The sequence below is a fragment of the Pygoscelis adeliae genome, unplaced genomic scaffold, assembly GCF_000699105.1.
Source record: "Pygoscelis adeliae isolate BGI_AS28 unplaced genomic scaffold, ASM69910v1 Scaffold21, whole genome shotgun sequence".
NCBI lineage: Eukaryota > Metazoa > Chordata > Aves > Sphenisciformes > Spheniscidae > Pygoscelis > Pygoscelis adeliae.
In genome coordinates, this window is record NW_008824243.1 from 7,165,187 (window position 1) to 7,166,388 (window position 1,202).

Below are 1,202 nucleotides of genomic sequence, written 5' to 3' on the forward strand. Positions count from 1 at the left end.
AAACACATTACTCTCCCCATCATAACGTGGTAGTGCAAACATCGCAGCTGGCCAGCAAACATGACCAAAGCTACCTTTAAACTACCTCTAGACTCTTTAAACTCAACTAAAAGGCTGATTAGGTTCCACCTCTTTGGTCATTATCTCATTTCGATAGCCACGCAATGAAAAAGCAATCTGGTAAAAAGCTGTCTCATAGGAAAACTGGTTAAAGTGTGTGCTTGCTTAGGACGGTGTACTTAAAGAAAACAATTTATTCGTTCGTCAAAACCAACTGTGTAAACTAGTTTAGCTGTTTGCCGAGGCTTGGAATGAACAAACGTTGTTGTTTTCCTCCCAGGGCTCCTCGGAACGAGAGAGAGAGAGAGAGAGAGAGAGAGAGACCTGGATCCACCATCAGACCTGCCAACAGGAGGTGTCGGTGTGGAGAGCACCCCGAGGAGGTTTGTGTGTGCCCCTATTTATTGGCTCCAGTCCAAGGTTTCTAGAATATTCTCTCACCCCAGTTTCAGGAGTGCTTGAGACATTAGTCAGTCAAGGAGAGTGACACTGGGCCGCTCCCCGTGGCTGGCTTAGAATCATAGAATCATTAAGGTTGGAAGAGACCTCTAAGATCATCGAGTCCAACTGTCAACCCAACAACACCATGCCCACTAAACCATGTCCCTAAGCACCTCATCTACACGTCTTTTAAATACCTCCAGGGATGGTGACTCAACTACTTCCCTGGCTGGCTGCGAGCGGCAGGGTGGGGTGCGAGGCTGCAGCCGGCATGTGTAGGAAAACCACAAGCCTTTCTCGGGCGATGTTTGCTCGGGTTTCTTTTGCAAGCGCGGCACAATGGCAACTATTCAGGAACCAGTCAATATGACCTGGCACTAACAAGCCCTAAAAACATATATGCTTCATTCTCACAGAGCCTACGAATCATGTTTTTAAGTGGGATTTACTTTACTTTGTCAACAGAACAGGTAATGTGGGAAGTCCCTGCTGTAGAGTAAAAGCGCTCACCGTCCCCCTCCTCCAAAAGAGATGTTTGGACCATAAAACCACCTTTTCTGGCCAGCTGAAGAAGTCCCAGCACAGGTGGTCCTAAGTGACGGGATTTCCCCCGAGCGAAAATAAGCTGGAAAGGAGAAATGCCCTGGGAAACGTCCAGGCAATCAAGCCGGCCTCCCTCGGGGGAGAGGGGGTCCCCCCAC